Raw genomic sequence first — 22618 nt, 5'->3', positions numbered from 1 at the left:
TACCTCTGCCACTGCCTGTTTTCTCCCTCATACTTTCTCCATCATACCTAGGTGTGGTCATCTCCTTTTTTTTTTTTTTTTTTTTTTTTTTTTTACTCAAACCCTATGTGGCTTTGGAAAATGACACATATGTAAGCAGCATATAAACTTACAAAATGCTTCTCTCACTTTGAGTCTGAGATAGTTGATCTTTATTATGCTCAACTAGACTGGATCTGGACTCAGCAAAGAGACACAATTCTGTGCTGTCTATGAGGGCATCTCAAGGAAGGATTTACTGAAATGGGCAGACCCTCCCACACAGAGCGTGAACTACCTTCCCAAGAAAACTTAGGCATAAAGAGTTCGAAGGAAAAGCAGTGCTCTTGTTTGCCTGCCTCCCCCTCTCACTCGTGCTGGCGAGTGCCGTACTTCACCGCCATCAGAACCCGGCTTCTTGTCCTCCAACATAGACTGAAGTCCAAGTGGCTTGACAGGAATGCTCCAGGCCTTCACCTCCAGCGTGGGAATGCTGAAGAATCCACCCTGGGCAGCTTCCAGCTTCTCAGCCTCTGCAATGTGCAGACAACCGCTGTTGGATTGCCCGGTTCCTGTTGTACAAACTAGTCTAATCTCCTTTCTTAAATATATATCCATTCTATTCTTCTGGAGAATCACGACTAGTACAGAGCACATACTCTATGTCAAGAATTGTGCAAAACATTTTAACTAAGTCTTATTTCACACAGTTTCACGAATATGAGGTGCTGTTACTTACTGTTTTTGTTAGGGTTATTATTGCTGTGATGAAACACCACAGCCAAATGCAACTTTCAGGGAAAGGATTTATCTCAGCTCCTACTTCCAGGTAGCAGTCCATCACGGAGGGAAGTCAGAGCAGAAACTCCAGGAACCTGGAGGCAGGAGCTGGTACAGAGGCCATGGAAGGATGCCATTTATTGTTTAGCTTCCTCTGGCTTCCTCAGCCTTTCTTATAAACCAGGGGTGGCCTCACCCACATGGGGTTGTCTCTCTTACATCAATCACTAATTAAGAAAATGCTTCACTGGCTTGCCAACGGCATGATATTAAAGCTTTTCTCAATTGAGACTTAAATTGATGCAAAACTATCCAGCACACCTACATTTTAGAGATGAAGAAATTGAGGGTCTGTTAAATAGTACAGGGAAAACATCATGATTTAACCTCAGAAGGTCTCAGCTCACACCAGACAGAATGTGTGTACAATCCTAAGCAGTTCAACAAAAATGAATGTTCTGTGTGCTCTTAGAGTTAAGGCAATGGAGAGATTGAGACAGTCTAGCAACATTTATTCAGTAACTGTTTTCTAAGCAGCCCCTTGCTAGGTACTGTCAAACAATGAGTTCCTATCAAGTATAGAAAGCAAACACGCCAACAGACTTACACAGAGTGATGTGTGCAAGAATTAGGCTCAAAGCACTCAAGCAAAGCTATACCTTGGAAAGGCTGGTCAGGTTTCACAAAGAATGAAATGTTTGAAATCATTCTTCAAAAATATGCATGAATAGATCTGTCTTTCCAGAATATTCAGTCAGAGAATTTGTTGCTGGTTATTTATATAAAAACACAAAAGACATAGTATGTACTAAAGCTGAATTTTTTAATTAAATTTTTATTTTTTTATATTAATTACAGTTTATTCACTTTGTATCCCAGCTGCAGCTGTATTCCCTCCCAATTTCCATCCACCCTCCCTCATCTCCTCCCTGCCATAGGGGAGGTCTTCCTCTTCCATCTGACACTAGTTTATCAGGTCTTATCAAGGTTGGCTGCATTGTCTTCCTCTGTGGCCTAGCAAGACTGCTCCTCCCTCCAGGGGGAGGGGAGAGGTCAAAGAACTAGCCACTGAGTTCATGTCAGAGACAGTTCCTGATCCCTTTACTAGGGAACCCACTTGGCTACATCTGAGCATAGGTTCTAGGTTATATCCATGCATGGTCCTTGGTTGGAGAATCATTCTCAGAAAAGACCCCTGTGCCCAGAAATATTTGGTCCTTGTGGAACTCCTGTTCTCTCCAGGTCTCTAAAGCTGAATTTCTAAAACATACCGAGGACCTATGAAATGGCTCTGCAGGTAAACATACTTGTTGCCAATCATGATAGCCCAAGTTTTATCCCCAGAGCACACATGGTGAAAGAACAGACTCCTCCAAGTTGTCCTCTGATCTCTATACATAAGCCACAGCATATGTACACACACACAGACACACACACACAGACACACACAGACACACACACAAATAAATATAGTTAAAACACTGAAAGCAAGACATCATGCCAGTTTACAGGAAGTTATGATATATGAAGTAAGAGGAAATGTCATACAAGTTAAGAGAAAATGGTTCGGATATATATAGAAAGCAAGTTGCAAGCATGATTTCAACATCAATGGAGTTACATAGCCATATATCAGATATTGTTTAAAAAATTATTATTATTATTATTATTTTTGTTGTTGTTGTTTGAAACAGGGTTTCTCTGTGTAACAGTCCTGGCTGTCCTGGAGCTCACTTTGTAGCCCAGGCTAGCTTTGAACTCACAGAGATCTGCCTGCCTCCTTATTGTTGGGATTAAAGTTGTGCTCCACCTTGTCCAGCTGCTAAAACTATTTTTATTGTCTTATACTTTTGTATATGGGGAAACCTAGGATTGTGGGGAATAAATGATTTACATATGTACCTGCTGCCAAGATGTTTAAAGCCTCAATTTTTATGAAAACAAGTTTAAATCCAAGAGCCATACAGATGAAAAATTATCAAGTGGTTGATGATAAGTGAAAAATGAAAAGAAAAATCAAAGCTAATTTAAAGGTTGTGGTTCAAAGCAAACCAGATGTCAAAGAGGAGGGATGTCACTTTGAGAAAAGTTGATTTGGAAACAAAAACATTTGCAGCTAAAAGTGTGAGTGGAATAGAAACAGAGAAGGAAGGATAAGTCAAGGTGGTCAGTTTCATCATCGAGAAAACGGAGCTTCCAGACATGGATGAGTATGAGAACTCCAAGTTGGCTCTCCAAGGGCATGATTAGTTATTTCAGGTTCTTAACACAAGATAGTTCCCTTTCCTTCTTACTGATGGACTTAGAAGAAATATGATCAAGGCTCAAAATAGAAACTGAAGCATATATCTCTTTGCTCACAACTGACACTTCTTTTTTATTTTTATTTTATTTTTATGTGTATAGGCATGTTGCCTCCATGCTGTGCACCATGCATACTTGATGTCTGCAAAGGCCAGAAGAGGACATCAGATCCCGCTGGAGCTGGAAAATCAAACCATTGTGAGCTTCCCTGTAAGTGCTGGAAATTGAACCCACATCCTCTGGCAGAGCAGCTAGTGCTCCTAACTGCCGAGCCATCTCTTTAACCCTGTATCCCACTTCTTAAGATTATTTCACAAACTCAGTGGAATCCTGCAAACCCAGAAGAAATACCACAATGAGTTTCATATTCTCTACCTGAAAGTTGAGGCTTGCTGGAGAAGACTGATGCTAAGTCACAACCGCTCGTCACTGTACATCTAAATACCTGTTAAAGCACTGCACGAAAGTCTTAGTCCTCAGATTTAACGTACACATATAAATACTAAGTGAAACTCTTCAGCTGTTTCTACTTAAAGCCAGGCCTGGTGGCACACATCTGTAATTTTGCCACTCAGGAGGCAGAGGAAGGAACACCCAAAGTTGAAAGCCGGCCTAGGTGTGTTAGTTATTTTTCCTAGGAATGAATACCTGACATGTAAGAAAAAATTAAAGAGGATTTTTTTTTTTTTAGCTCATGATTTCAGAGGTAGCCCTCCATGCTGGCAGGGACGGTGTAGTGGAACAGAGCAGCCCAGGGAGCCCAGAGAGATACAGGAAGAGGTGGGACAAGGTACTGCTTCTAAGGATACTCCCTCAGTGACATACTTTCTCTGACTTGGCCCCAGATCCTAATTTTTTTTACCTCACAATAATAGGAATCCATCAAATAGTTGACCCCTTCATTAGTTCAGAGCTCCTGTGTATCTAGTTGTCTCTGGAAAACCATCAAAGTCGCACACAGAGATACACTTACAAATCCCCTAGGCATCTTTTCAGTCCAGTCAAGTTGACAATGAATATTAACTAATACTAATTAATTGTAAATGTTATAATTATATTTATAAATAATTAAAGATCAATAATATTACCTAATGAATATTACTGATGTGTAAGTGGTGACACACCCATCATCCCAATATTTCAGGAGGGGTAGGCAGAGGGGAACCTGGACTACATAGAATGGCAAACACAGGTCATAGACTCAGATAGCTACACACATGTTACTCCATTGTATGAATGGGTGGAAGAACACTGAAGAGTTGCATGGAAAAAGTCTTGACATGAGTTGCCACTTATATACTGCAGGTCTTCTAGCATCCCTGATCTCTGACCATTAAGTGTCAGAAGTAAATTCCCCAAAATGTATAAACTGCATTACAGTAGGAGTCAGTAGACCAGTAACTATCACAGCAAACCTTCCCTAAATTATAAGGTTTTTCCTGGGGCAAAGAGAATGGGTCTCTTTACTTGCCTGGGTACAGTTATGATCCACTCCCTGTTGCTTGCCATTATTTCTAGTTAATAAATTGTGATCATCGTTACTTTCCTTATGGACCATGTTAAAATGAGGATTCACTGTGCTGTTATCAGCCTTCTTCCCCTGTAAGTTCCTGCCATCTGTGGCACATCTCATAGCCTTTGCTGCTGGAATTTTCTCAGCCTGAATAGCCACAGAACTCTAGTTTAGGTGCATGCAACCACAGGACCCTAATAGGACACTCTAGCATCCTTGGCCAGTCAAGAGGAAGTGACTATAGCAGCACTCATTGCCAATCCAACTCCTTGGGCTCCCCCTGGGAACTCCCTTATCTTGGCCTTGGGGATGGTCAGGGCAGCATACCTGAGAGAGCTGCCTTTGCCCAGGGCATTGTTCTGTTCTTTTTTATCTCACGTCCCCAGCCCTCCTCCTGATGTTTTAGGGAACTAGAAGCTGTTGACACTGCTAGCCAAGACACTGGCAGGATTAGCGGTGTCTTTTTAGACAGATCTGGATCCTACTTTCTAAGTCTAGTGAGAGAAAAAACCCTTCTTAACATCATGTTACCATAGGCTGTTGCTTCTTGGACTGTTTGCCATTGTATCATGTGAATTCTTCTTCTTCTTCTTCTTCTTCTTCTTCTTCTTCTTCTTCTTCTTCTTCTTCTTGTTCTTCTTCTAATTCATGGAAATACAATCTTTTTTTTTTTCTCTCCCAATCCCACCCTCCCTCCCTCATCTCCTCCCTGCCTCTCTCTAAGTCCATTGATAGGAGAGGCCCTACTCCCCTTCCATCTGACCCTGTTTTATCAGGTCTCATCAGGACTGGCTGCAAAGTCCTCCTCTGTGGCCTAGCAAGGCTGCTCCTCCCTCGGGGGGTGGGGGGTGTCAAAGAGCCAGCCATTGAGTTCATGTCAGAAACAGTCCCTGTTCCCCTTACTAGGAAAATCCACTTGGATACTGAGCTGCCATGGGCTACATCTGAGCAGAGGTTCTAGGTTATATCCATGCATGATCCTTGGTTGGAGAATCAGTCTCAGGAAAGACACCTGTGCCCAGATATATTTGGTCCTTGTGTTGCTCCTGTCCTCTCCAGGTCATACTAACTCCCCCTTCTTTCATATGATTCCCTGCACTCTGCTGAATAATTCTTTATTCTACTGAGAGTTGTCTATTCTTACTGTTCAAAGAATATCCACAAAAATGAATAAATAAATAAATAAATAAATAAAGTATAGCCACTAGCTGATACATGAGGACATAAAAATTGGTAGCTTTTGACATTTCAGCTAAGGTTAAGTACAAAGCACAAACAGCGTACATAATAATGAGGTGTCATGTGGTGTGTGTATGTGTGTGTGTGTGTGTGTGTGCCTATTTTTAAAGAGAAGAGGAATAAGCTAGTCCATGTGTGATCACTTGAAGTGAGGTATGGGCTAAGGCAGAGCAAGCAGCAGAGTATTGGGTGTGACAGCACCAATGAGAACACACAGGACAATGGACAGGAACGGCACGATTGCACTCTCCGTGCTCATGTTGAATGTGTTACATGAATGGGAGAAAAGGCACGGAAGAAGGGCTATGCTTCCCTGAAATGGACTGGGGCATATAACTGGGAATGGCAGCCTCCAGAAAGCCACCGTGAATCAGAACAAATCTCCAAGATTTTCAGCTGACAACTTTAAGAATAAATTGAACCTGACAAGATGACACCCTCAGGAGACGAAGGTGTGAAAAGAGACAGCAGAGTGGCTTAAAGGGTGACTTTGGTGCTGCCTTGGCAACTAAGATGAGCCATGAGGAACTCGGAGTATGTGGCAGAGCTAACCCAGGCTGCTGTCATCTTCTTTTGCTCAGTGTGGCTGTCAGTGGGCTTTGTCTCCAGATCTGATGGCTCTGCAGGCGCCAACCATAATTATTGTAGAAAAGCATGGGAGCATTCAGACTGAAATGTTCTCTACTCTCCAAGCTCCTAAGCAGAGAGACATCAGCTGATGCTCATGAAGACGGAACGCGAGGACACACCAAGCCAAGAGGACTGGATGGTGAATGCGCTTGAGGAAGGATGAAGGGTGGGGGTGGACCCACCGATCACTCTCACAGAGGAAAAGAGTCAAGTTCTGGGAAAGTGCCAGCCACCACTTCATGCCCGGGAAGGAGAAATGTTTGATAAAACCTGGATAAACTGGCCTGCATGCTTCTGCAAGCCCCCTTTATACTGTGCCCAGATTACCAAGAAGGAGAAGGTTGCGGACCTTCAGGCAGAAATGGCCGAGAGGAAGAACATCATGTGGGCTGTGATCACTGCCCTGGGTGATCTCCAAGGACCACATGGGGAGCAAAGCCCAGTGTCTTTCTCCTCTACAGCCATCGACGGCTCCATCTATACAGTCCTAAAGTGAAGGGGCAGCCGCCTGCCTCTTGAGTCAAGTCTGGAGGCAGAACCCAGGAGGCAGGTGCTTCCTTACATGCCCTTCCTGAGCAGAGCTCAATGCCCTGAATGGCAACCACTCCGCAAGGGAGAAAGTGAGCATCGGTGATGAGGTCGGCACTACTGTGAAGCCCTCCCCCAGGCTCATCACTGCTGCACGCCCTAAGTACCTGTCTGTGTGGCCAAAGCCGTGAAGAATGCAGCTGATTCATAAGGCATCCGGAGAACTTTATATTAAAGATGCTGTCACATGCTGTGAATTCTTCAACTAATGGGAGAAAGAGGTTCTCCAAGGTGATGTGACCAAGGTCTGAGCTGCTGACAAGGCTGAGGAATGTTGCAGACAACAGAATGACTTTGTAGTCCTGAGCTACCCAGTGGTTTCCAACATGGCACCAACAGTGTCATTATTCACTATGTGTTAATAGGACCGTGCCCCTAGACAAGGTGTATCACATTGACTTGAGTGCTCAATATAAGATGGAACCACAGATGGAACCCAGACCTTAAATTCTATTTATTTATTTATTACAATTTATTCACTTTGTGTCCCCTCTGCAGCCCCCTGCCTCCTTTCTTCCCAGTCTCACCCACCCTCACTTTCTCTTCTCCCCCTATGCCCTTTCCCTTAACCCCCTGATAGGGGAAGACCCCCTCCCTTTCTATCTGACCCTAGACCCTTATCAGTCTCTCATCAAGGCTGGCATAGCCAAACTTTGGGCAGGGTGTTGGTATCCTTATGGAAGAAGAGGGAGATAGAAAGTGTTCCTGGAGGGGACAGGAACTCCACAAGGAGAACAACAGAGCCAAAAAACCTGGGCCCAGCGCTGCCTGGAGAGACTGATACTCCAAGGACCATCCATGGAAAGGACCTAGACTCCCTGCTCAGATGAAGCCCATTGGCTGCTCAGTTTCCAAGTGGGTGTCCTAGTAAGGGGTACAGGGGCTGTCTCTGACATGAACTCAGTGGCCAGCTCTTTGATCACCTCCCCCTGGGGGGTGCAGCCTTGCCAGGCCACAGACCTTAAATTTTGTGATCTCTGTGGTCTGAGACCAAATGCTTCAAACATGTCTTCAAAGCCCACATGTTGTGAGTATGGTTGTTTTTCAAGTAGAACATCCTAGACTCCTCTGCTCATAATATTCTTGTAAGATTGTGGCCTAGATTACAATCATGTAACAGGTTATAGTTTGATTTGTTTCCTTGTTAGTGTTCATAAAGGTCCTTGCAGCATCTGTTACAAAGCATCTTCCAATGAGCCCTGGGAAGCTGGCATGATTATCATTGATAAACTGGGATATAATGAAGATCAGTTCCAGGATCCTCTCCAAGAACGCATTCTGATGGTTCCTGTCAAAACTAGGTATAATTAAAATAACCAAGGAAACTGATCTTTGAACCTCTAATTTTGGTTGTAATATAGAACAAACTGATAGGTGTGGGTTCATTTATAGACAAAAGGGCTTGCCTGGCTCAGCAGTCATCGCCTGACCTGCAGGAGTGTGCCGGCAAAGGAAGTTACAGAAATGGGACACCAGGAAACTCCCCAGTGGCCCATCAGAAAGACGCAGCCCATCTCCAAACAGCAGTCACAGCCTCATGCACTTCCTTTCAGTGAAAATGTCCTGGGGAAGAAAGGCCCATGACATATTTTTCTTCCTCCTCCCTGATTTCCTTTTTGACTCTAAAACACTACAAAGAAATTAAAATCTTATCCATTTTGATATTTTCTTGCAAATAGTCTTTTATGATTTTTTTTTTTTTTTTTTTTTTTGGCAGAGTCTGTTTATGCAGTCCTGACTGTTCTGGAACTCACTCTGTAGACCAGGCTGCCCTCAAACTCAGAGATTCACCTGCCCCTGGCTCTGCTTCTGCCTCCTGAGTGCTGAGATGAAAAGTAATCGCCACCACCACCTGGCCTTTTGTGAACTTTTTAATTGTTGAGGATGAGCCAAGAATAAAATTGCTACCTAAGAAGGGGGTTCCTCAGTGCAGCCACTTTTGATGTGAACTGATGGACTAAGATCAGAAAGGAGAGGAGAGCCTCCCCTATCAGTGGACTTGGGGAGTGGCATGCATGCAGAGGGAGGAGGGAGGGTAGGATTGGGAGGGGAGGAGAGAGGAGCTTATGGGGGGATGCAGAATGAATAAAGTGTAATTGATGAAAAATTTTAAAAAAAAGGGAAAAAAATAATTTAAGAACCTTAAATGACTTTCAAAAGTGGAGCAAAACATGGAGTTAGTCAATTTACATGGAGCACGTCTCGCCCCTGGGGGCAATGGTCTCCTGAACCTACTCAGACCTCGGACACCACCACTGCTAGTTCTAGAACTGATGCAGGATGTTCCAACGAGGGGGTTAAGACTTCCCATAATATTTCCTATAAGCCCACACCTGTTTGTTTATATCCCCCATTTTTATTCATTATTAGCCAGATAGAGCCAAGTAATTGTGGTAATGATACTTGCTTTTTTGCCCAATGCTGGAATGCTAGTAAATTTACTAGCTGGTTACTCGCATGCCTCGCTGGGTGCCTGTGTCCGTTTGATGCCCCTCACACTATGATTCTCTTCAGACAGAAAAGGGATCTTGGAATTACAGCCACCATTGTTACTGCCATCTCATTGGCGGCTGTTGGAGCTACCACCGCGGCATTAGCCAGGAGTCATACTGTGCAGACTGCTCAGACCCTGAATAACCTTTTAGCCAATGTAGCTCATGCCTTAGATGTACAAAAAGGAATTAATGCTCAACTAAAAGGAGGCTTGATGGTGTTCAATCAGAGGATTGACCTCGTGCAGGAGCAAACTGATACCCTATGGCAAATCGCTCAACTTGGCTGTCAATGAAAGTATGCTGGACTTTGAGTCACTAGCATACAACATGAGAATTTTCCCTGTGCTGCAAATCTGTCTAAACAATTGTCTAGCTATATTTTAGGTAATTGGACTGGAGAATTCGATACTACGATGGAGCAGCTGAGAGTGGCCATTGTCACGGTAAATTCTACCAGAGTGGAGGCAGGACTAGCCACAGGATTATCATCATGGATTGCTGCAGCCATGAATCATCTGAAGGAATGGGCGGGCATGGGAGCGTTAGCAGGCCTTCTGGTGTTGGTCTCCTTGGTTTGCCTGTGGTATATATGCAAGATTAGAGTCTCACAACAGTGTGATGCAGCCATGACCATTCAGGCCTTTACAGCCATTGAAGCAGGACAGTCTCCCCAAGCATGGTTGGCTACCATAAAAAGCTAAAATGTTACGCTCAGGATTCTAAGCTAAGCACTGCACTCAGGGTCAGCCGCTTTGGACCCAGAGAAGAGCATGTCTGATTGCATGCGGGTTGATGCCCCAGGTCCCACCTCTGAGAAAAAGGTATCAGACGGGTCTGATGCTCTTTGGGTGGATGACACCTAAATGAACATCAGTACAAAGTCCCAATTTATTTCTAATATCAGAGATCAGACCTCTACTCTTGCCTGATGCGTCTAAAACAAAAAGGGGGAACTGTAGAGAGCTGCGTAATGCCACGCCTTAAAGATGGAGCTGGTTTCTGCCTTCCACCTTCCTGATGGTGAGTGCTCTCTGTCACGAACAACTCCACATTTGGCTAAGGCCGAGGATCTGGCTTGCTTCCATGTATGTGGACCTATCTGCATTGCCCATGTGGCATGCTGGGGTTGGCTACCCAGAGGCTATTTAAGCTGTGGGCTGGCTTTCCCCAGGGCCAGATGATTGTTCAAGGTTCCTGAATAAACTGCATTGAAAAAAAAAAAAAGAAGAAGAAGGGCGTTCCTCACATAGCCAAAGACTTGACAAGGGGGCAACACCCAAGCCCTGTGGCCAGTGATGATAAACCAAAAAGTGCTCCATGATGGTCATATTCCAGGTGCTAGTACATCACTTATCGTCACCTTGATGCTCACGAGACCCCAATTATGATCAGTAAATTTAGAATGTAAAAACTCTGAAAAAATGTTTTTAATTTAAAGGTGTAAGAGGGCCATATACTGTTCACACGAGTAACTCAGAAAAGTAAATGGTGGGGTAAAAGCAAAGCATTTTTTCCTTTAGTATTATCTTATTAAAGCCCAAAACTGACAAGTTCAAACGAACATGTGCTAATTTTGTAATTCAAAAGAGAAAAGAGAGAAAAGTGGAAGAAAAGGAAGAATGTCTTGTACCGTCATACCCACACTCACAGTCCCAACAAAGCAAATCTACAAATTTGCAGCTCCATAAACAGGTCTGAACACCTGTGGGTGGCAGGTGCTTTATTCATCCTCTTTGTTCTCGTGTTCCCATTTCAGAAACAGACAACACCATTTAAATCGGTGATCTCTGCCCCTCCACCCTCCCCCATCTCTTTTTCACTTTGTAAAGAACAGGATTTACATGCTGAAGAGGTGCCTCCGTGGTTAAGAGCCCTAGCTGCTCTTGCAAAGGACCCGGGTTTGGTTCCCAACACCCATATGGTGACAATCCATAACCAGAAACACACATGGTACCTATACACACATGCAGGTACACATTCATGCACATAAAATAAAATACACACACACACACACACACACACACACACACACACACACGCACACACACACACATACCTCTGAAAGATCCCTCTTATGTCACTGTACTGGAGACCAGGCTCCCACAACATGAAGGTCTTCCATTACCCTTCAAAGACTTACAGAACGGATCATTGGAATCAATAAGTAAAACCAAATCAAAATTTAAATGTCCATCAGCAATTAAGGAACTCAACCATGCCCGACATCTATCAAATTTGTTCTTAAGAGAAAATTTGATGTAGCAAAATAATAATAATAATAATAATAACAATAATAATAATATAGATCTTAAGACCTCTGAGGGAGGGTTGTAGGAGGCCCTTGAGCATGAAAAAGGTAGAGATACAAACTCTTATCAAAGTCTTGCCTATGAGAACCCAGTCTGGGCCTCCTTGAGTACCATATCAACCCATACTTTTTCTTTCCCAATACAGCTGTGAACAGCAGACCGCTTAGAAAATGCCTAACAGCACAAATTGTATTGCTTAACATAAGACAAAAAAATTGTTACACTCAGACAGACAATCTTTACTGTTGTTATTGTTATGGGTGTATGTGAGAGAGAGAGACCAGAGGGATTCTCCCCCTTTCCTTACAGGGATTACCAAGACTGCAGAGCGAGCTTCTTCACCTGCTGAGCCATCTCAGCAGCCCCAGCAAGAACGTAATAAAAATAAAATGCCTTTGTAATAAAGATGAGAGCAAGCTAAGAGGATTGGCTTATACATTGCGGAGGATGGATGTGGAAAGTGGTGTAGTTACTCTTGGATGCTCTGTAACAACCTATGTCGTCAGTGACCTAGAAGTATTTTATACTCTTTTATGACTCTAGCTAGAGGAAATAAAGATGTCCTAAAAAGTTTGGGATGAGAATGTTTTATACAAAATTATTTATAACATTAAAATGCCAAAAATTGTTCAATAGGAATAATTAACTGAAGTAAATTTATAATTCTTCCTTCAGTCATAAAATCTTTGCAATAGTATGACTGAGGTATTCAAAGACAAAATTATACAGCTAGCATGATTCTAAATTTTTAAATGTATAAGGATATGTAACAGAAAAATAAAATCATCTGGGTGGCCAATTCATGAATAAATATCTGTTGAAATCTTTTGATGTTTCAAAATGTTTCTATTACGGGGTTGGAAAGATGGCTCTGTGTTAGGATACTTTGCTGTCTCCAGTTTCTTTCATAGCACCTGTGCTGGGTAGCTCCCAACTCTCTGTAATGCCAGAACAAGCAGGCCTAACACCTTCTTCTGGCCTTCATGGGGACACAAACACACCACACACCTACATGCATGAAAAAAAAAATGACTTTTTCTACTATAAGCATGCACTTATTAGATTTTTTTTTTTTTTGGGGTGGGAGATAAGAAAACAAGAGGGACACCATTAGTTTTACTTCCACACAGAGGGAATTGTTGAGTTCTAAATTCATGAATTGAGGAGAATCTATTATCTGAGCAATGCCAGATACCTGAATAGTCTGTTTCTGAATTCGTACATCCTAAAAGATGTACCAAGTTAGTTACTGGGAAAAATAAGTAACTCCCAAAGAAACAGATTCTATTTTCTGCCAGATGTGATGGCCCATTCCTCTAACCCCAGCACTGGGGAGGCAGAGACAGGTGAATCTAATGAAGAGACCCTATCTTTAAAAAAAAAAAAAAAAAGGAAGAAAAAAACAAAAAGACAGTATGTAGAAAGGGGAACAATTCTACTTCCTGACTCTTCTTGTTTTTCTTTTTCTTATAAGAAACTTCTCTACAAATATAAGAATTTGAGAGAAATGTGTACCCAGATGCGTTGAAAGAACCTTGACTCTGATCCTGAAAAGAATGAGTGCAGATGGAATATAAATATCACCCTGGATTGACTCAATCCTCATCCTGTTCAGCCATCTGGCTGTTTGTTGCATGAGTCTAGAGCTCTGGAGAAAGTGTGGGCTGAGATGCAAATACTCATGTCATTAGTGTGACAGTTGAAACATGGAGCGGGGATTTTACCCTTGGGCACATGTGGCAGCATCTGCGGGCATCTTTGATGCCCCTGACTAGGGATGTGCTGTTTTTGGCATCTCAGCAGATGAAGTCAGAGATGCTGTCAGACAACCTGCAGTGAGGAGGACAAGCCTTGAACCACTCAAAAGGTAATTAGCAGACCTACCATGTCAGGCGTCTCTACACTGAATAATGCCAACCTAAAGGAAGTATAGCCAACTCAAAGAGGAAACTCAGCTCGTCCGTTCTCCTTCAAATCATACTCTTTCATTTTTCTCCAAATGCTCCCTTTCTTCTCAATAGCAACTTATGCTATACTGAGTGTGCTGACACGTATGTGAAATCCTAGCACTCAGGAGACTGAGACCAAAGGATTGTGAGTCTAAAGAGTGGCTGGGTCCTAAGCTACCCTGGATACATAGTGTCAGGCCAGCCAAATGCACTAAACAGTGAGACTTTTTATCTCAAAACAAAAGCATCCATTTTAATTTTTTCGGCAAATTAGAAATCTTTGGCCCTCCTTCAGCGTTCATACTTCTCGCATCCAAATTCCGTCAGATGTAATACTTTCACATCCACATAATCACTTCCCCTGCTAAAACCTTAGTTTAGGGCTCGTTTTCCTGCAGAAGACTCCTGGTGACTTTTTTTTTAAAAAAAAATTCTCTGTTATGTGTTTCAGTAGAATCTTCCTAAAGTGTGAATCTTATGCTTTTATTGCATGAAATAATTCACTTTTTTCCCCCTCATGCCCATAAGATTAGTGGGGCAGTGGTAGTGCACGCCTTTAATCCCACCACTTGGGAGGCAGAGGCAGGCAGATCTCTGAGTTCGAGGCCAGCCTGGTCTACAAAGTGAGCTCTCAGGACAGCCAAGGCTACACAGAGAAACCCTGACTCGATGGCGAGTGGCTGAGAAACACTTAAAGAAATGCTCAAGGTCCTTAGTCATCAGGAAAATGCAAATCAAAACGACCCTGAGAGTCCACCTCACACCGCTCAGAATGGCTAAGATCAAAAACTCAAGCGATGACACATGCTGGAGAGGATGTGGAGAAAGGGGAACCCTCCTCCACTGCTGGTGCGAATGTAAACCTGTACAACCACTCTGGAAAGCAATCTGGTGCTTTTTTAGGAAATTAGGAATAGCGCTATCTCAAGATCCAGCTATATCACTCCTGGGCATATACCCAAAAGATGCTCCACCATTCAATAAGGACATTTGCTCAACTATGTTTATAGCAGCTTTATTTGTAATAGCTAGAGTCTGGAAAAAAAACCTAGATGTCCCTCAGCTGAAGAATGGATACAGAAATTGTGGTACATTTTCACAATGAAATACTACTCAGCAATTAAAAACAAGGAAATCATGAAATTTGCAGGCAAATGGATGGAACTAGAAAAAAATCATCCTGAGTGAGGTAACCCAGAAGCAGAAAGACACATATGGTATATATTCATTTATAAGTGGATATTAGCCATATAATATAGGATAAACATACTAAAATCTATAGTCCTAAAGAAGATAAACAACAAGGAGGACCCTAGGGAAAAGGCTGAAACCTCATTCAGAAGGGCAAACAGGATAGACATAGGAAGTAGGAGAAGTCAGGGAACAGGACAGGAACCTTCCACAGGGGGCCTCTGAAAGACTCTACCCAGAAGGGTATTGAAGGAGATACTGAGACTCATAGCCAAACTTTGGGCAGAATACAGGGAACCTTATAGAAGAAGGGGGAGATAGAAAGACCTGGAGGGAACAGGAGTGTCACAAGGAGACCAACGGAGCCAAAAAACCTGGGCCCAGGGGAGTCTGCAGAGATTGATACTCCAACCAAGGACCATTCATGAAGAAGACCTAGAACCCCTGCTCAGATGAAGCCCATTGGCTGCTCAGTTTCCAAGTGGGTTCCCCCTTCCTTAAGGGGATCAGGGGCTGTCTCTGACATGAACTCAGTGGCCAGCTCTTTGATCACCTCCCGCTGGCGGGTACAGTTTTGCCAGGCCACAAAAGAAGATGAGGCAGCCAGCCCTGATGAGACCTGACAGGTGAGGATCAGATAGAAGAAAATTCCTCTCCTATCAGTAGACTAGGGGAAGGGCTTAGGGGGAGAAGATGGAGGGTAGGTGGGACTGGGCAGAGATGAAAAGGGCAACAGCTGGGATACAAAGTGAATAAATTGTAATAAATAATAATAAATTACTAAATTGATTTTAAAAATTCAGATATAGGAAATCTGGGGTTTAGAAACTAAAGATATAGATTTGGTTTATATATCTACATATATGATATCTATGCACATACATTATATTAATATATTCCTCTCATAGTCATTATTCTTACACCAGGCCAACTCCCAACCCTAGGGAAGCCATTCATGACTTTTTCTAAGTCAACTTCCCAGTTGTATTATCTTAGAATACCAGATGTTTTTCCTTTAGAATATTAAAACAGCGCTGGGTGCGGTGGTGTATGCCTGTAATCCTAGCACTCAGGGAGGCAGAGACTAGCAGATCTCTGTGAGTTTGAGGCCAGCCTGGTCTATAAAGCAAGTCCAGCACAGCCAAGGCTACACAGGGAAACCCTGCCTCGAAAAAACAAAAGAAGGAGGAGGAGGAGGAAGAAGAGGAGCAGAAGAAGGAAGAGGAGGAGTTTAAGCAACACTGTAGTCTGCATTGGTGAGATTAGTTGAACGACAGCTGTCTTTCCACTGAGGCATGACCTCCGGGTGGAAGCTCCATCTTCCTGTGTTTTGCCTTGTGTTGGTCCCAGCAATGGTAAAGGCGACTTCTTCAGAGTAGAAACTCGGTATATGGTTATTGAGTTGGTCTGCTGGTGAAGGTCTAAAACCCCTGCTATTCCTGACCCTGAGGCAGGAGGACCTCAGTTCCAGGACTGCCTGAGCTGCAGAGTAAATGTTTGTTGGCCGGACTTCTAGGCCATACGAACAATACTTTAAAGCCCTTAGTACAACTCCAGATTCGTAGTAAGTTATCAGCAAAGCTGAGCTGTTATTTGTAATTAACATTCCCAAAGGCATTTACTATAAAAAAAATTTAATACCATTCAATTATTATGCCTCAGATTTTTTCGAACTTCTGCTATAAACTAATTCTTTCCAAGATTTGGATAATAAACTTGAAAAAGGAAAACATTGGACAAGGATTCGTGAGAAAATGGAGATATTAGAACAAGAAAGACTGGAAATATTTCAAATCATTTTTTTTAATCTAGGATTTTTTAAATAAGAAACTTAAAATTATATATTTGTTTTTAGCTTAGTTTTGTTTTGTTTTGTTGGGATGAGAGAGCCAAGGCTGGCCTTGAACTCAGTAAATCTGCTTCAGTACCCTGAAAGCTAGGGTTACAGATAGGAGAGACCAAGTTTGGCCATTTCAGGGTCTTTAATGTACCATATAGATTCCTGAAACTCCTCCAGCTTCAGGAATATTGTGATGTCTTTGTCAAGGTCTGTGTGTGGGAGGGGCTAGGAGATAGGGACATGGATCTCTACTATTGGCAAGCTAGGCCATGGAGTTTCTGCTATGCTGGGGGCTGAGGTGCATGGAAACAGCCCTTCCATTCTAATGGTAAGTCAACGACCTTGGAAACAGCAAAATCACTTTAACCAGGGGCTCTACTGCTGCAGGAATGAGGTCAGTGTGTTAGACAAGCCCCTGGCATATGTCCTAGCTGACATTACAGAGACCATAGATGCGTAAAAGGCACATGTAGAGAGTGACTGTCAGTTATAGTATACAAGTCACCTGTCTAGCAGTACAAGGCTTTAGTCTTTCCTGATGACCCGTTCTTGTACATTTCTTGGGAAACAAGAACAACCAGAATCCTAGAGAAGTTGTTTTCAGGTGAATTAATTAGTAAAAGACCATGGGTATGGGCCCCCCTAATCTCATTTGAAAGACTCACTAATGCTTATGTGCAGAATGGCATTGCTGTGCCCACTCCATCTGCCCCTGGAGAGTCCTGGGGGGAGACTGAGAACTGCATTAATGAGGGTGTGGTCCAGTGTGAACTCATTCAGAAAATTACTACAAACTGTGGGCTGCATGGATTTACGGAGTATAATACCAAGTTTTAAACAGACAAATGAACAAAACAATGTTTGATAAATAAGGTATAAATTCCTAACAGAAACTGACTTGAAAGTGTATATCTATCCTCTTTGTCTTTGCTGATTTTGTTAACCTTTAGAGATTTGGATAAACTGAGTCATACAAGAAACTGTGATATTCTGTAAAGAAACCCAATGAAAGGATCAGTAAAGTAAGGTTCACTATCTTTCTGTAATCTGTACTTATGGTTCAAGGTTTTATATTGATGTTAAATGGTGTCTTCAATTAAATCTTCAATTCAAACTTTAAGACTCAAACTTAACAAAGACAAAACTGTAAAAATCTTAATTTTATAAAAGCTAATAACTTGTAAACTAAGGAAGACATACAAGTTAATGGTCAGGCACCTTATAAATGATCAGATTCTTCAGTGTGCTTGGAACTGTGCTTACAGCCATGCTAAGTAAAAATGTAATTCATGGATAGGGAGAAGAGAAAGATGGCAGAAGGGAGCAGGCACACGGCAGAGAGGAGCAGAACTAGAGAGGCAGTGGCAGCAGCCACAGATATGGGAGCGTGGCCACAATGGTCAAAGGAGCATGTCATTGCCAAGAAGGGCTGGTCCTTAGACCAGGAGGCGCAGGTCACCACAAAGATGCCTTGCCCCATCTCTGCCCACTAGGCCATTGCTGCTGCCACTCGACCCTCAGGTCTGCCCTGCCTGCATGCATGGAGCTGCTGATCACCCTGCTGTGGTGCTGCCCTCTGAATGCAAACATGGGCATGCCTGGTTGTGCCAGCAGGGCAGCAGACGCTGAGGGCAGAGGAGATCACAGCATTCCAGAGCTTATGCTGGTCCTGTCCCCAGATATGCTTCCTAACTACAGCATTATCCTGACTCTGAGCAAGAAGATATCCAAGATGAACAATGGCTCATTTTCTTAACTAAGCCTCGTTTTGAAAGACTTCCATGGTCTATGGGAATCACAGTGGCAGTGTTGGTGTCCATGGTGCATGCTGCTGCAGGAGGCACTGTAGATGTCTGTAGTCCATGCTGGCACCAGAGGCCATCTTGATGTCTACGATCTGTGTTGCTGTCAGTGGTCTGTGCTGCCGCCAGAAAGCATGTTTATGTCCGTGACCCACACTGTCCCAGGAAACCAGGTTGATGTTCAGGCATCGGCAAAAGAGAGAGAACAGCTTGGCCTGGCATGGGCTTCTTTAATCCCAAAGCCCACCCAGTGACACATATTTTTCCCCACAAGGCCACACCTACTCAAGGCCACACCTACTCCAACAGGGCCACACTAAGTAGTCCCTGAGTCCCCCTAAGTAGTCCCACTCCCTGGTGACTAAGCGTTCAAATATATGAGCCTATGCAAACCATTCTCATTCAGACCAACACAGTAACCAGCAACCTCTGTCTCCCGGTAAATGATTGGATCAGGCGGGAAGGTTTAAAGCTTGTGTAAGTTGTGAGGGTCTAAGGAAGAGATATAAAAAAAGTAAAAGCAAGTTTTAAAGGTCTGAGAAAGTGATTTAAGATATGTGAAAAATAAGACTTACAGATAATACGTGATGTTAAGACTTCAAAAGTTCAGAATTTTAACATATTAATCACTGAGGTTCTGATAAGCTATTAATCCAGCCTTGTTTTAAAAACTGGCTACTGTTATGGTAATTACAGGCTCAAAATGTAAATTTCCTTTGGTTGTTTTCTAAATATAGACTTAAAAGTGCTTCTCTATCCAATCTATATATATCCATCCCTCTGGACAGAGGAAAGACTGTTCATATTTTTAAACTCAGAACCATCCCTTTGAGTCCTCAAGCTTTTGCTATGGCTCAAAGGCATGGATCTAGTCCAGCTGTTTACAAACCATTGTTAACAGCTTTTTCTACAGTGAGGCCGTCAGTGCAGATTCCAGACAGTGGTCACACTAGTACATCTTAAACGTTCATCTCTCTTTGTAAACTTAACAAAATTCATGTAAGCTTCAGCGTGTCTTGATTTGGACCCACCTCTCACAGGTCAAATGGACGCCAGAGGAGTGCAGCTGGGAGCCAGCAGCTTCAGCTTTCCTGCTGACTGCATGAGGGCTGGCTCTTTTCTTCCCCTGGTATTGGCACTCCTTTCTACCACCAGCTCCAACAACCAGGACCACAGCCAGAAGTTTCAAGTATACACCCAAGATAAAGATCCCCCTAAGCTCCTTAACTTCACCTTCTATCCCTAGGGTATATCCGTCCCAGCAGGTTTCCACTAGGCTGACAGACACCATCTAGGGATCAACTTCAACCTGCAAACTGCTTCACAACTGCTTCCAACACGCCAGCCCCAGTGGTCCTGCAGCTTATGTAAACCAGTCCAGTCAATGTAATTGCTCCCTGTCTCTTCAGGCTGGATCAGCCATCCAGAGGCTTCTGACAAACTTCCCTATCCTGGCCTTTCAGAGGCATTTCAGCCTTCTTAGACACTGACAACGACTTCCTAATTTCAGCTGAAAAGCAGTTACAGAAGAGATTGTGTTGCCCCTCATGAACAACAAAAGGCTGGAAAACGGTCTCCACCCAACACGGATAAAAACTCCTCCGTGGCTTTGTAGATAGGGTCCCTACCCTAATCCTTCCCCACCTACATTCTCCAGTCCTTCCCAGAGACCCCAAGTTCACCAGATATTAGGATAGAATTGCATACAACTTGTGGAGAAGAGTAGATGAATCCTCAGGCAAGAGTCTGATGATTGCTACTGGTCCCTCCTTTCAAGAGGTACTGTCAAGAGTCAAGGGGCCCAGCTGTGATGATCTTGGGCAAGCAGACCCAAACAACTCATACTTCTAAAGATGACAGCAGTTTGGCCTCGAGGACAGTCCTGTATGACATGAGGCTACTATAAAGTGCACCCCCCCAGCATTGCATCAGCTGCAGAGAATATCCCTCCTTGCAGGATCCCCTTGATGTTGCAAATCAACTGTCCTCTGAGCACCCCACCTCAGACACCTGCAGCTGCTCCTCATCCCAGATCACTCACTGATCTTTACTTATTCCAACATTGCCTTTCTCTACTTATCATTGTATCCCAAACTGGCCAGTAGACTTAACTCTGTAGCAGAATTAAGAATTTAATCTCTACTACAGATTAGACCTAATGTCTGCCTTCAAAGTGTTCGTAGTCTGGTACTACACAGGGGAGAAAGCATGGCAAATGTTAAATGAGAGACAGACACTGAAGAGATCTGAAGAAGACTGGAATAACTAAAACCATCCACAGTCTAGGAAAAAAAATCAGATGAACTGATGGAGATGGAGCTGAAGAGGTACGCAGAGCATGACATAAGGTGTTTAGATTCAATCTTCAAAGTACTAGGGAATTCAGTTAGGAAAGTAAAGAGATCAGATTTGTCTCATACAAGTAAATGTGAAATAACTGTGAAAGTCATGTATACATGGGAATAGTATGACATAAGAGATGATGGATAGTCAACATAGTGGCTCACAGCTGTAATTCCAACACTGGTGAGGCTGAGGCTTGTGGATTGTGATGAATACATGGCCACTCTGGCGTAGAGAAAGAGACTAGGCGGTGTCCTAGTGGATAAGGCACTTTTCCATCAAACATGAGGACCTGAGTCTGAATCTCTAGAAACCACGGAAAACTGGGTTCAGGCAATTGTGTCTGTAATCCCAGTGCTCCTACGGCAAGATGGAAGGCAGAGGATGGAGGATCCTCGGAAGCTTGCTTTTGTACACAGTGGTAAACAACAAAAAGAACCCTGCCTCAAAACAAGATAGAGGGTAAGCGCGCATGAAGATACATGCGCACACTTGTGCATGTGCGTGCGTGCGTGCGTGCGTGCGTGCGTGCGTGCGTGTGTGTGTGTGTGTGTGCGTGTGTTTGTTCGCGTGCACGCGCACGCAGAAGGAAGATGCACCTCAGGGAAGGCCAGAGGAGTTATTTAATAGATTAGCATGGAAGGGAATACAGAGAAAGAAAATGGAGATGAGAGGTGGAACCAGAGGGAACAAGGGGTGGGGCAGAATGGGGGAGCTTCCCGTTGCTGCCTTTTCACCTTGCCTGCCGGCCTGAGTTTCGGATTAACAGGTAACTGGAAGGGACTAGATAATTAAAGAGGGAGGGATTAAAATTGGAAAAGAAAGCTGGAGAACTTCCTCTAGCCTATTCCTTCCAAGTCACCCTCTAGCCCCTAATCCTTCCTTCTTTTGAACTATTTATGTTTCCAGTTGGAGATTCTTATACTTAATTAGTCATATTGAATTGTATTATGAAGACAGGTGACTAAGCTGCTAACTTGAAAGTGTTTTTGATATGCATATTATCAATAAGTATATATTATAATAGAAGAAATACCTTTATCTTTTGTGAGTTTGCCCAGGAAAGCAAATACCATTGTTCCATCTAAAAGCAGATTTTGCGCTTCAAATAAAATCTCACAACTAGTTTTTTTTTTTTTTTTTTATGGTGGGGGGAGGATTGTTTTGAGTTCAAGGCTAACAATATCAAGCACAGATTGGGACAAAGTTAGACTTGGCATGTTACTGAGCATGTGTAATGCGAGTGTTTGGGACATTCAGGCAAGAGGTCTGTGAGTCTGAGGCACCAGGCTACATAACCAGAGCCTTTCTCAGAAAGAGAGAGAGAAACAGGAAAAGACAAAAGACAGAAGAGAGGGGGTGTGTCAGACAATTCTTGAAATGTTCTGTTAAACTTTGTTCCTACTGATTACTGTTTGAAGTCACGTGAGAGTTAACATTTAATCAAAAGTGAGGTCAGTCAAGAATGCTCTCATTCATCCATAAATATTTGGCACCATAAAGAGAATTTCTTGTGTTTACATAGAAAGTAAATCTCAAAGCCCTCTCACACACAGTTATTCTTTGAATAAGGTGCCCACCAATGTAACTAGATCCTTCAGTTATAGCTCCTCTGAG

At 43.1% G+C, this 22618-nt stretch overlaps 1 pseudogene; it reads left to right on the top strand.

Moving 5' to 3' along the window:
• The window catches only part of LOC110565924 (retinal guanylyl cyclase 2-like), a 60373-nt pseudogene that overhangs the window by 1490 nt on the left and 36265 nt on the right, over positions 1-22618 (top strand).

Source organism: Meriones unguiculatus, chromosome 9 (genome assembly GCF_030254825.1).
Source record: "Meriones unguiculatus strain TT.TT164.6M chromosome 9, Bangor_MerUng_6.1, whole genome shotgun sequence".
In the NCBI taxonomy this organism is placed as follows: domain Eukaryota; kingdom Metazoa; phylum Chordata; class Mammalia; order Rodentia; family Muridae; genus Meriones; species Meriones unguiculatus.
This window is presented reverse-complemented; position numbering and strand designations above follow the sequence as displayed.